This window comes from Miniopterus natalensis, chromosome 2 (genome assembly GCF_054644295.1).
Source record: "Miniopterus natalensis isolate mMinNat1 chromosome 2, mMinNat1.hap1, whole genome shotgun sequence".
Taxonomy (NCBI): Eukaryota; Metazoa; Chordata; class Mammalia; order Chiroptera; family Miniopteridae; genus Miniopterus; species Miniopterus natalensis.
Genome location: NC_142082.1, coordinates 76329811 through 76343942, shown reverse-complemented (window position 1 = coordinate 76343942; position 14132 = coordinate 76329811). Strand labels below are relative to the sequence as shown.

Below are 14132 nucleotides of genomic sequence, written 5' to 3'. Positions count from 1 at the left end.
GCAGTGTGAAAATGCTAATGTGGGACAAGGAGCATTAAGAATAGATTTGAAACTTCATAATGAAGAAAAAATAGATTTAAAACATTTATATAGAGAAAGGTACAAATTTATTTTATGTAGGTGCAGAGGATCAGCACTGAACAAAACATAGATTCCAACCCTCATGGAGCTTACAGTCTTGAGAGTGAGGTGTGGGTAACAGAATAGACAAAATTGATAGGTACCATATGTCACTATCAGATGGTGATAAATTCTGTGGAAAAAAATAAACCAAGGGATGGTATAAAGGTGTTTGGAAGGCAGGAGATTTATATAAATATTTAATTCTCACAGGATCTTTTTTTCTGTTGCTTTTCTAAAAGAGTGAAAGGGAGGGTGGGTGAGGAGAGAGAAGCATCGATGTGTGAGAGAGAGAAACATCAACTGGTTGCCTCCCACACGCACCTGACCCGGTTTGGGGAGTGAATCCACAGATCAGGTATGAGAGCCCTTGACTGGGAATGGAACCCTGGACCCTTCAGTGCTCGGGCCGAGGCTCCAACCAGGGCAGGAGAGACGTATTTTTAAATAGTATAATGAGAAAATGCCTTACAGAGATTACATTTGAACAAAGACCTAAACCATAAGGGAGAAAACCATTAGGTATCTGGGAGAAGAGGCTTTCAGGCAGATGATAGAGCAACTACAAAGACCTTGAGACAAGCATTTCTGGTGTGTAAAAGGAACAGCAAGGAGGTCTGGTTAGCTGTTACCAAATTATACAAGAGGGAGAATCATAGCTCATAGGATCGAAGACTATAGGGGCCACATCTTATGACTGTTTAATCCTTTAGCTTAATCTACAGATTTAATTTTTCATGCAGTTGGTTGTGTCTAAGCCTATTTGCCCTTTGTAAATAGACATAATAACCTCCATTTGAAACCATTTAGAATATAAAAAGTGTTTGATTGGTTGGTGAATAGGTATATGTGTGATGATCAGGTTTTTGTAAATTGTGCTTTGATGGCTCTGAAACTATTTTCTACTTGAAGAGTTTAGTCAAAGCTATTGGTTCCAAAGAACACATTGAACTTGTTCATCATCTTTGACACCTCCATTCTTGGAATTGCTGCCATAGTTAAGTACTTCATTATTTCTTGCTTATTCCTATTCTGCATCATTTTAGCTGAGGAATTCTTTGTAATTGTTTCATCATCTGCTATAGTATATTCCATTAATTTAACCTTCCTTAAACCCTGTTTTTTATTGGATAAAATTCGAACTTTTTAGCTTGTACCTCATCATCTTGCCCCAACCTTTTCTAAAGTTTTTCCATATTTCTTCAGGTGGACCAGTCCTGATACATTCATATTTCTATCTCTGTGCCTTTATTTATGCCATTTCACCACTCCAGTTCCTCCCCAACTAATTTCTGTGCATTTTGAAAAATCAGGCCAAACCTCTGGTATTTGCTGACTTTAAGTCTGGCATTATCCCTCCTTCCCATGTATGAGCAATTTATATATCCCTAGTTCTTAACCTTGTTCTGTAACTTAACACACCTGAGGAACATAACACTTTTATCATTAATTGCACCTCATTTATTCATATATTTTAACCTGTTCATATTAGCAATAAAACAAAAATTTTAAAATTAAGAAGCAAAATGAAGAAAAAGCAGGTGGACTAAGACATCCAGAACTTCAAAACACCAGCCTAAATACCACGTCCCAAAGTTCAAATATTAATCTTATGCTGACAAGTGATGTAGTTCCTTTTTTTCTGTTATATGAAAAACTGTATATAAATCACAGAGTGTGGACCAGCCATAATATATTTTTAGGATTTTAGCACATTAAAAGAATAATTATATCAATTTTCTAATGTAAAATCAATTAATAAATTCTTTTAAGAAGCCCATGTGTTTATTATAGTGTTTATAATACTAAAATATTAAGAGTTTTTTAAGTCTCTAACAATAAAAAGCTTATTAAATAACGTGTTGAATGGAATACTGTTCAGCTATTTTAATTAATGTAATTATATCAATGAACTAGAAAGTTGTTCGTGATTAAGTGAAAAAGGTTACCAAGTAGTACGAGCAGGCTAATTAGAAGAATAGATTTGCTAAACTTATTACTGGTTTACTATGGGTACTATATCAATCTTATTAGCGTGGTAGGTAGTGTACTGTAAATAAGCATGTATGATTGTGAATGGGGGAAAGTTTGTTTTTTCTCTTTTTTTAAAAGAGTGAGAAATTCTTGAAAAGTAAACAGTTATTTGAAGCAGCCTTACCACCATGTAATCACCCCCTTTGGAAATCTGTAAATGGAAATTCTACTGAGCTCAGGAACTGTAGAGGTGATAATGAAGGATACTATCATGGGAAGAACTGAACAGATAATTTCAAAAATTAAATCATTTCAAAATTAGATCTTTTTAAAATAAGCTTCAGGGGAGCAATATTCCCTGTGTTCTCAAAGGAGTGTTAAAAAGGAATTCTTGAATTTGTTGAGAGGTTTTGCTGTCATTTCTCCATTCTTTCAGCCCCCAGATCTCAAAAGGTAAGTATAAGAAAAGGAGTAGTATATAAATCTATTTTAATTTTGAAACTATATCAGTAAACTAAAGAAAAATCTGATTTATAATATATTTAGTAGCACAGTGAACCTGACTTTCAGATCTAAAAATTAAGGATTTTTCTGTTTAAAAGAAGTTTGTTTCAATTTTTCCTAGCATAAAAGTAATACATGGGCATAGAAACTTCAGAAAAAGCAAAACATTCTATTTAAAAATCACAGTTTTGCCACCCACTGGCAACTACTATTATTTGGCTTATATTATTCCCTCCTAGTTACATAGTTGGATTAGCAATTTTTTTTCTTAACCCAATTCATAACTGTGCCAGGAACTAGGAGCATTTCCTTCTAGAAAAGAGATACAGGATATGCTATGGCTCAAGTTTTTTCTTTGCATTTACCTAAAATATTACCAGAAAAATACCATGAATTGTAGAATTTGTTTCATAATATTTAAATACCTAAAATTTCTCAAAATATTTAGTAAACTTGAGCATATTAAAAGATGCATTGCGTTTACCCTGTGGTTTCCTCTGCCACATGTGCATATCCCTACAGGTGCCTTTCCGTAGTGTGAGAGGCATTCTGATGCAAGGGAAATCACTGAAGTGTTTTTAAACAGGAGAGAGTAAGGAAAGTTACTACTGAAATATGTGTACTGCTCAAGGAGAAATCGAAGATCAGTATATTATGAGTTTGTTTCTTTTGTACCCCAATCACAAAATTTATCAAAAAGTTGAGCTGTTTGGAAGGGATGGAATTTACGTTTGTTACTCAAAAAACCTCTATAAATAATTACGGCTATGGTTAAAAAAATGTACACATGACACAAATATGAATTCAGAGTGTATGATCAATTTATAATGTAGCAAAAATGGTATGTTTCAACCTATTTTATAAATTAAGTAAAACCCTTAAGGACTAGTAGTTTAGCCTGGCCAGGTGTTGTTCAGCGGTTGAGCATCGACCTAGGATCCAGGAGATCAGGGTTCGATTCCCGGTCAGGGCACATGCCCAGGTTGCGGGCTAGGCAGCCAATCAATGACTCTCATCATTGATGTTTCTCTCTCTCTCTCCCCCTCCTTTCCTCTCTCTGAAATCAATAGAGACATGTTTTATAAAAAATTTAAAAAAAAAGGAAAAGAAACTAGTAGTTTAATTGGAAAGGCAGGTTTAGAATCTGAAAACTTGGCTAATAGAATAAAGAAACAATATTATTTGGGAGTCTAGAAATCTGACTAAGGGGAATGGTGTTTGTCATCAAAAGAGGCCTATGGTACAGATTTCAAGTCAGACCTTGTTATGCTACTTTGTCAGCATTTTAATGGGTATTGCATCCTTTGAAAAAAAATAGGAAGGCTACCCAAGTAGGTATTACAGACCAAATAGGTCTTTAATAGTTATTGTACCATTTTTGAATAGGTGATTCTTAAATGTGTCTTTGTCTAAAACTCAAGGAATTTGGAGCTTTGAAAATCGGTGACTTATTTTTTCTACAAAGTTCTACATAGTTATAATTGTCAGGGAAATTTTGTGATTTTATAATACTTCCTCTATTCATTAAGAAAATGAATTCTTATAAAGAAAGAAAATACCTCTTTCACTATAATCTTTCTTATTTTCAACAATACCAGATGGTCTTGGTTTTTGGATAGCTAAATTAGATAATTTGTAGTTTAGGTAAAGGTTCAACAGATTTAAAAACTAGCATGGAAATTTATTCCAGTTAACTTACTGCTATATGCTAATAAATATATGTTCCCCCAAACCATTGTTCATTGGAAGTCTTGGTGTGTATGGCTCCTGTCAGGCCTAGATGTAGAGTATGAATGTGAACTAACTAGAGGGGATTCAGAGAATTGAAAAAATATGAGGTGGTAAAATGTATTATGGAGTGATTGAAAAAGAAGAGACATAATTTTGAGACTTGTTTATTCTGTATTGCACTGGATGACAATGGGAAATCAAACTTAAGGGTTTTATACCAACTGGATGTATGCATTAGACTGCTTTACCAAGAACCTTGAAAGTGATGAAATAAGGGTGGAAAGTAAGATTTAAAAACATTTGAAATGAAAATAAATACATTAACTGAACAAATCCTTGCCTTTAAAATGTGTGCTACCAAAGGACGATTTTTTACTAAAGGAAATTATAGGGAAACTTCTGGATATTTTGTTTTCCTTTAGGACAGTTTTTACTATAAATAACCATTGTTTTAACAGAACTGACAGTTTCTACAAAAGGTACTCTAAGTTCAAGATCAAGGTTTCCAGAAGCGTATGTCACTTGTCTGGGAACTATGAAAATGAAAATGTTAACATTTTCATTAAGTACTAGAGATGGAATATGATTTTTTTAAATACTAGAGGTTTTTATAAGTTGGCATTTGTTTTCAAGGAGGGTTACTTTTAGAGAGAGAGAAACATTGATTTGTTGTTCCACACTTACTTATGCGTTTATTGGTTGAATGCATAGATTAGTTGACTCTTGTATGTGCCATGACTAGGAATCATACCCACAACCTTGGTGTAGTGGGACAGTGCTCTAACCAATTCTGCTACCCAGCCAGCGCCCAGGAGGGTTACCTTTTGAAGGCTCTTGGACAAGTACAGTACAGAACTGATCAAGTTTTCATTTTTCTCTTAAGACTTCAAAGAATAAATTTGAAGAATTTGGATAAATAGGAAGGAATCAATTCTACAGAAAAATTTTAATCAGTTTTGATTTGAGAAGGGTTATAGTGTTAATGAGGCATTCTCTGATGTTTATATTTTAGGATGTTTGGATGTTAAGACTAAAGGGTCATAGTTTGGGCTTAGAATTAAATCTCTCTGAATTCTCTTCCTCTAGTTAAATATAGGGGAATTCAGTTTCTATTGGAGCTTTTCTCATCTTAACACACATACTATGTGCTCAGCCAATTATTAAATGGGGTGTTTCCAGGAACATCAATCCCACTCTCAAACTGGCAGTGGGTCTCGCATCAAATTTGCAGGAAATAATCATTCTATATATCTACCAGTCTTGAGGACAGATCATTGTTGAGACTTTATTAAACAATGTTATAACTTGACTGAAAAGATAATGTTTACGAGAACATCTTTTAATTCAGGCTTCTTGGTTTTTATAGTTCAAGTACTTTTCAGACTATGGTTCTCTTCCAAATTATACAAGATTCTTGATATGAGAGAATTGTAAATATAATAAAGAACATCAACCCTGGCACATGTTAATGTTTATTTGCCCCTCTGGGAAATAGACCAGTAAGTTTTTGTTGTTTGAGTGGTTATTTTAGTGAAAATTATTCAAATCAATCAAATCAAAACATTTTATTTTAAATTTATTGTTGAAAGTATTACAGATGTCCCCCCTTTTTCCCCCTTGACCCCTTCTACCCCGCCCCTGCACCCTCTTCCCCAGGCCTTCACATTATTGGCTTTGTCCATGGGTTATGCATAATATGTATATAAACTCTTTGGTTAATCTCTTCTTACCCACCCTCCCACCCCACCTTCCTTCTGAGATTTGTTATCTTAATTACTACCCCATAGGGTTGTTGATTTTTTTAAAGTACATATAGAAACCACTCAAGCTTTAGGTCCTGCTGTTGGTGATAGAAATGATACCTAACACTGGTTGTGTAATCCTTTGCCTGAAATTTTATTTAATAACCCATTTAATTCTCATAACCACCTTATGAGGGAGGTACATAATTATCCCCATGTTATAGGTAAGGAAACTGAGTCACAGGGAAATAGCATGCCTAATGTCATATAACTAGTAAATGGAGTAAGGATTCAAATTCAGGTGGTTTGATTGCAGAGTTCATGCTCTTAGTAATTATATCTACGTCCTCTGTCCTATTGCCAACAAGAGATAGGGGAGATAAAATTAACACATTAAGTCACAAAATGCTCAAAGTGATAGTGATACCTTCCAAAGAATATCTCAAAGATAGGTTTGTATTTGATAGTACTATGCCAAACACAAATTATTTTCTCAGATATTCCAGGATGGTACTACTGTGTCCTGCAAGGAGGCATGCTATTAGAAGTGTGTTTCAGTAACACTGGACATGGGTGTTTGTGTCCATGTCCTCCTGCATGTATGTGTGGCCCATGGATATACATGCAGATATATGTGAATTCAGTCAGCTCTTAATGTAATAATCATTCCCTGAGAAAACTGCGCTTGCCCAACTGTCCATAGTAAGTACACAATCTATAGGTCGTGCTTGGTTGTATTTTTAAGGCATTTACAGCATCAAATATTGTCATGTTACTTAAGCACACTCTCTCTCTGGAAGCTCATCAAAATCTAAGAGAAAATGGACTTTTTGTAACTAAAAGACTGCAGGCCAACTACATAATACATCGAAATTGTAAACTTATTTTGGAGATATCTCTAAGCTATCATACACTTTTAAAAAAATCTTGTCAATTTAAAGAATTATACTTCTGCCAAGGCTTAAAGATCATTAATTTCATTCTGTCTCCGAACAATTCCAGGCAGTATAGCCTTCAGAAATATTCTCAGGTATTAACTCAGAAGGGCAACCTCCCCTTTCAGGTATAGACAGAAAATTAACTCCCTTTTCTGTATTACCACTCTTATAGTAGTTGTTTTACTGCTTATGACATGTCGTATTGTGATTGTTTTCTTCCTTATTTTTTCTACTATTAGGCTGTAAAACTAATAGGCTTAAGCCCAGAGGCTGCCTTAACTCAGCTCATTTGGTGACTAATGTAGTTGATGACCTCACATAGCACTCAGTAATATGTTTATTTCCTTGTTATAGAATACATTGATACCAATTTGGATATGGCTACTCAAAACAACTCACTGATCAGGTAGCCAGAAGTTAGATCATTCAGTGGAATTCTCCCAGGCTCAATTAAGTCAAATCTATTTCTATAGATCACCTATATCACAACTACATTGAAGGATCAAAAGGAATGAGAAACATGAAATAGTACTTGCCAGATAATATAAGATTTATGTGGAAAAAGTGTATGTAAGGGCCCTTTATTTCTCATTGAGATAATTTACTAGTTAAGAAATAAAGAATTTTACAGCACATTTTATTTTATTTCTTACCAGGAAATTTTAACAAAATATCTGATGTAAGTCAAGAAAAATTGCCTATAGCAGGCTGAAATGGATTCCCAGATGTTCTTTCTGAGAAGTTAGGAAAAAGCACTATGGAGATCAGGAATAGTTTGCTTTGCAACCATCTCATAATTCAGGATTTTTAAAAGTATTAAGTACTTTTTAAAGTGTTAAAATTATTGAAGGATATTTTTTCTGCTTCGTCCATGGTGTTGATATGCTTTGCCCTACATTAGGAAATCATCTGGCTTCTGGGCTCTACTTTTGTTTGGAGGACCCAAAACTATTCTCAAATGAACTGAATCTCTAGCCTTAATACCCTGTTTGTTGTATGCAGCCTCTTGGATCTATTTTACATGGTGGCCTCTGTTGCTCTTCATAGTTAATTCCTCCCAAATTAGGGATGGCCTTGCCTGTCAGTAAAATATTTGGGTATTTTATAGTTAATGAATGTATTTCTTAATAATATATCTGGTAGGTCTGCTACTCTAAAATTTTTAATTTTTAAGAAGTTTTGTAAAATTAACTATTTACTGCCAGATAATACTCATTGCGACGGTATTGAAGTATAATGAAGTATAAATATTTCATTTATAGACAAGAAAAAAGCCTAAGATATTGTTGCATTAGAATAGAATTATGACATCAAGATTCTAAAATAAAACACATAGCACTGTGCCAACGCTTAGTTAGCTTTAGGTAGGTAATTGCTCATTTCAGTGAATCCAGAGACCTGTGAAAGCAAGCATGAGAATAATGAAATTGTCTTAAAATCTCATCTTCAACCCAGTCCTGCATAAATATTAGCCTGGGAGAGGTCTGAAGGGGTTGGAAATACCTTTTTTTTTTTTTTTTAATAAATTTACATTTCATCTTGTTTCATTTCCTATGATAATCTTTTTATATTAATATGCTCTTTAAATTTTCATAGTTTTAATTTACTCATTTGCACAATATAATTATACAATTTGTGGTATCTGATATATTATTTCAAGTAACAATTTCCTTACAAATAAAAGGAAAACATTAAAATTAAAACATCTGACACAGATATCTAATAAGCATTTCAATTAATATTAAATGAATTAATAACTGATTTACTTAACATGGTGGGTAAAAGGTAAGTCAGAATTCTTAGAATTCAATTTTTAGCAAATCTTATATAGAGCGTTTATGTTTTCAAAGTACTTACTTTTAATATTCAATATTTTTATATGTAATTTATCATAGTTGAAAAGAGAGTCCTCATAGAAACAGTAAAATGAATTAGATTAAATCTTTTTAGACTATGCTTTTGGTTTTGTTATTTGCTCATATGGAAAAGAAATTGTTCTCATAAAGGCATGTCTAAAGAAATAACTTAAAATTAGGGTTCATTTAAGAATTCATACAAGAATTAAGATTAATGTGGAAAAACAAATGATATAAAAGTGAAAATATCCATTCGATTAATTTGATGAGTCTAAACATGAGAATCTAAATTATTTTCCATCATTTTGTCCTCATTTTTAAAATCTCAGACAATGAAACTTCCACCGTGTCAGTCTCATTCAGTGTATGTGCAGCTATTCATTCATCCCGTAAGTCACTTTGTTCAGAAGTACTTGCCTCTATACTAATACTAATTAAGATAACAAGCATGTAAGGAAAGCTGAAACTTTCCCACTGGCTTAGAAGACCATGAAATGAAGCAAAACAAAATATTATAATGCAGTAAAGTAAAATTCATTTATGAATATTATGCTAAAGGAGCGTTTAAGTAGCTTGGTTACTTTTTCAGAGGAATCACAATGCAAACAGAAGCTTACACTGTTCCTATCCCAGAGAAGTTAGTGTGGTCATATACTTAAAAATTGGCTCTGCTATTGGTTAGTTGTGTGACCCAAGTTGCTGTCTCTCCAGGCTTCAGTTTTAAGTAAGAGATTGAGTTTAGTTGTCCCAAATTTTTATAATCCTAGAGTTGTTGGCCTTCAATAATACAAGGTGAGGCAAAAGCAGGTTTACAGTTGTTTGTATGGAAAATAATATAATAATATAAAAAGAAACTGTTTAGCATATTCACAACTATAAACCTATTTTTGTCCACCCCGTATATTTGTTCTGCAAGTAATTCTGTACACTGACATATTACTCATAAAAGCGAAGGGAAAAGTAAAATCTTGCAGATTTATGTGGATACCCCTGGAAAGTGTATGTTTAACTTTGCCATTATAGAAAAAATGTTTAGGTTTCAATCATGGTCATGATACATACATGTGGTAGAGTGGAACAGTTTTATTCCTACAAATCTGGTTTTGAATAGTGTAAATATCTGAAGCAGTGATAATTTGAGGTTTCAAATTCTGTAAATGAGAGTGAATATAATTTTATTTCATCAAAAATAGTTATTAGCCCGGCCGGGCATGGCTCAGCGGTTGAGTATCAACCTAGGATCCAGGCGATTAGGGTTCGATTCCCGGTCAGGGCACGTGCCCGGGTTGCGGGCTCACAGCCGATCAATGACTCTGTCATCATTGATGTTTCTGTCTCTCCCTCTCCTTTCCTCTCTGAAATCAATAAAGGTGTTTTTTTTTTTTAAAAAAAAAAAAAGTTATTAAATACTACTTTAAAATGCCTTAAGATTTTTCTGTTTGCATTTTTAAGTGAGATAATCTTTTATTTTTAAGGGCCTATTCTATGCCCAGTATTTCACTAATAGTCTAAAAAAAAAAAAAAGTCGTGTCTGTCAGCAAAGAACTTTAAGCCTAGATGGGAACATTATACTCATGTACAACAGGCAGCTAAAGAATAGCAGAATGTAAGGTCTGTCTTGCTGACTTGAAGTGCAGTAGAAGCTCAAAGAAATGTGGACTTAGACTCATCAGAGGAGACTTAGAGGAGGTGGAAGATGAGCTGGGCTTAAAGAATGGATTATAGCCTGGTTGGTGATTATAGCCTGAAGGGTCTTGGATTCGATTCCCTGTTGGGGTGTGTACAGGAAGCAACCGATTGATGTTTCTCTGTCACATCAATGTTTCTTCCCCTCCCCCTCCCTCTCCTCCTCCCTTTCCCTCTACCTTCCTCTCTAGAATCAATGAGGGGGAAAAAAATCCTCAGGTGAGAATATATATATGTATATGTATATGTATGCATGTATGTATATATGAAGGAAATATAGGCTTAAATTAGACAATTTTATCCTAAACAGAGAATATATGGCTTTTAACTAAGCAAATCAAGTGAGAAATCTTGAAAGGGTTGCATAGAAAAATACTGCTGTCAGGATATTTTTTGTCCTAGTAAGAATGACTTTTACCATTATGGGAATGGTTGTGAATTGTTAAGCCAAATAGAAATACTCCTTTTCCAAACCACTCTTAATTTGCATCCAAGCCTTAGCTCAAGTTATTTACTCCCAGATTGTCCTTTCCTTCATCTTCAACTGTCTAAATCTTAGGCTATCTATCCCCTGCATGAAATTTTCCTAGTTCATTTTCTTCTTCAAATAGCATTTTTCTTTTGTGCTTCTACACCTAACTTAGAACAATGAATACATCCTGCCTTATGGGCAGGGGCTATCATTTTTTATTATGTATTCTGCAAGCCTAAAATAGAAGGTGCTTAATAAATGGCAGTTGGTTGCTGAAAATCAGCAGTAATGCCTGTATGATAAAATTAATATATTCTGGAAAGGCTAAATACCAGCTAGATAAATGTAACGTCTAGGCTCTTTCCTGGTAATTTAGGAGTTCTCCACCTTTTAGCACTTATTGAGGTTCTCATTCTATGCTAAATATTTACATTTATGCCTCAGGTTTAAGCTACCTTACAGTGTCCTTTTTTAAAAAAATTTTAAGTCAGAAACCTATGGATGGGGTATGAATTGTTGGAAGGCCTGCAAAATTTTAATATCCCTTTCTGAGGGTTGTTAGTGATCTAACTGATCACCTAAAGCTTTCCGAAGTATAGTTTGTTTTCTGTTGGCCTTTATTAGTGTGTCTGAGGAGATTGAAAATAGTAGAATGAAAAGTCCTTACATTAAAAAATACTTTTCAAGAAACACCATTACCATAATCACAAAAACAAATGTATTAAGTATCAACTGCAGTTTTTTTAAGTGATTCTCTATAGAAAACGGTATGCTTCTGACCTCTGCTTACTGGAGCTAGCTTATTGAGTGGAATAGCTTTTCTTATAAACTTTGGATGATTTTATTAGAGACTAAATCACACCCAAAAAAAGCTTTAAGAAATCTAAGAAGACAAAATTGTGGATCAAATATGCAGCATTTGTTTTCTACTAGACATTTAAGTCATTTCATAATGTGATAAGGATTTATTTTTTATGTACCCTAAGAGCTTTTATGTAAAATCTAAAGGACATGTCTATTTTTCCACAATCTAGGTATAAATTATGGTTAACATTTAGTTAAAAGTCAGGAATTTAACCAGCAATTAAATAATGGTTCCTATGGCAAAGCAGTTTCCCTAGATACTAATTTACTTTATAACCTGTTTTCTAGGCATAAGACACCATCCATAGAACTGACTATACCAGGGGTACGTAAGGCACATGAAGAAAGAATTGAGACCAGAAGCTGCAAACAGACATTGTCTGTTCTAAGCAGAGTTCCTGACAACAGACCACTCTAGTGAAGGGTAATAAATGCCATGTGAGATGATCCCCGCAACACAAAACTGTAAGTAACTTTTGGGAATTACAGGGGGATTAGAAAATTGTCTCTGCTGACTCAATAAAATCTTCATTTTGTAATTTGTGGCCTGTATGCTTGTAAATTAAGATACACTAGACCTCAAGTAGAGGTCTAGTTAGTGGGTGAGAATTTAAGCCAAAATACAGTGCAATAACTTGGGACCTTTTTCTTAAAACCTGAGGAAAAGGTTACATGAATTTGGATAACTAGATTAGAATTAAGTTATTGGACCTCTGCCTGGAAAACCAATTAGAGGACTTTAGTCTTGATATGGCAAGAAATAGGGAGGCAGAATAGCCCAGCCTTTTGAAATAACATAGTGGAAGTTGACAAAGTAATGGAATTTTTGTAAATTAAGTGTGGCTGTACTATATATAGGATTCTAAGAAATAAAGTCTAGTGGCAAGGAAACTGGCATGTGACTATTATAGTAATCTAGGAGTGAAGAAATTCTGAACAGAATAGTGCCAATGAGAAGGGAGATGAAAGAATAAATTAAAGATATTTCAAAAGGAAAAACTGTAGAACATCACAATGAGTTGGATAAAAGGGTGGTGTCAAAAAATACATATTCTGTACTAGACAATCATGGTATCACTGAAAGTGGACAGTTAAGAGAAGCTGGTTTGAGAAGATGTTGAGTCCCATTTTTGTAATACTGAATTTAAGCTGATATGCAGGCATCTTATTTGAAATGCTTTGATTAAAAGTTGCTGACTCAGAGGGAAGACGGGGCGGGGGAGTGGATGGGGAGAGATTAATCAATGAACTTATATGCATAAATGCATAACCCATGGACACAAACAAGGGTATGTGGAAGGACTGGGGGTGGGGTGGATTTGGAGTGGAGGGGGGTCAATGGGGAAAAAAAGGGGAAATCTGTAATACTTTCAACAATAAAGATAAATTTTTTTTAAAAGGGTTGCTGAACATATAGAACTAGAATTCTATGTAAAAGTCATTCTGGAGAGGTAAATTTGTCAGTATCCACATAAAGCTGATAGGGGTGGACAGGCTAACTGAAGCTCTTTATTATGGACAATAGATCCCTTTCTTTTAAAAAGAAATATATAAACACATGTAAATAAAAATTTTTATGTAAATAAATTATTTGACTAGGTATGCAATCTTAAATAAACATTTCCAAAACTGAATTAAAACTCTCCCTTTTTTCCTTTGAGTGTCATATCTCAAGCTTATGTCTGTAAGAAAATTAGTTATGAGGGTCAGTGACTAAAATGTGTTAATATTCTTGAACCTTAACCTCTGCTTCCATTAATAAAACAAAGATCTTTCCCAGTATTAGACTGAAGGAATGAAATTGAGAATTTAAATTCCAAATAATTCAGTCAGTTTAAACTTTGTAAAATTGACATGGCTTTAATTTCTCAAATGGAAAGGCAAGTAATTGAATTGTGGGAAATGTGCTGATCTCTAGTTTCAAGAAACAGTCCAGCACAAAGACCTGGCATTCTAGCTGAAGAGCTGTAATAATAAACAGAAATTTGAAAACCAGGAAGACAAGTTTTTTAAGAGTACAACTGTGGCATTTCAAAGGAGGTATAACAAGATATTCCAGAGCTGGCCAAAAATGGTTTTGATAATTGAGATTCTTTATTTGAATACTTGTTTTTGATGGAGAACACAGTCAAGAGAAAATGAAGGTTCTAAGAGATCTGGAACTTTTTGGGCTTGCTTCTGAAGAAAGTGTTAGCCAAAAATAATCAAATAGGAACTCAGTACTGCTTAAACTGTAGGCAGGAGT

General features: G+C 34.0%; 1 long non-coding RNA gene across 2 annotated transcripts in view; it reads left to right on the top strand.

Annotated features, from left to right (window-relative positions):
• The window catches only part of LOC107531417 (uncharacterized), a 44220-nt gene extending 31098 nt beyond the window's left edge, over positions 1-13122 (top strand). For both annotated transcript variants that reach the window (XR_015714044.1, XR_001602618.2), the window contains one exon: positions 12176-13122. This is a non-coding gene — a long non-coding RNA (uncharacterized LOC107531417). The remainder of the gene's footprint in view (positions 1-12175) is intronic.
• The last annotated feature ends 1010 nt before the right edge of the window (positions 13123-14132 follow it).